At 69.4% G+C, this 343-nt stretch overlaps 1 protein-coding gene across 1 annotated transcript in view; it reads right to left on the bottom strand.

Annotated features, from left to right (window-relative positions):
* Positions 1–343, bottom strand: part of EN2 (engrailed homeobox 2) — an 8,803-nt gene that overhangs the window by 5,122 nt on the left and 3,338 nt on the right. The window lies entirely within an intron of this gene.

Raw genomic sequence — 343 nt, 5'->3', positions numbered from 1 at the left:
ATTCTCCTCCATGCTGTGCACCGCAAAGCCCAGATCGGTTCTCCCGGGATCCCCTCCAAATTGGCCTTTGGGCCGCCAGCGGCGCACACCGACACCCCTGCGCCCCCCCCCAGCCGAGCCTACGCAGGGCGTGCGCGGCGGCCACGGCCAGGGCTGAGGTCCTGCGAGTCGGCGGCCGCGCTCGGAGCAGAGCCACGTTCGAATCCACGAGTTGGGTTAGAAAATAGCAAGAGTCGCCGCGCTCGCCCGGACGCCGGGAGATTCAAAAGTCAGGTGTTCGTCGCTGCAGCACGCCCGGGCTCCAGGCGGTCACAGGGGTCCGGCGGGGGCCCCCGAAGCCTCC

This window comes from Tupaia chinensis, unplaced genomic scaffold (assembly GCF_000334495.1).
Source record: "Tupaia chinensis unplaced genomic scaffold, TupChi_1.0 Scaffold000110_1, whole genome shotgun sequence".
In the NCBI taxonomy this organism is placed as follows: Eukaryota; Metazoa; Chordata; class Mammalia; order Scandentia; family Tupaiidae; genus Tupaia; species Tupaia belangeri.
This window is presented reverse-complemented; position numbering and strand designations above follow the sequence as displayed.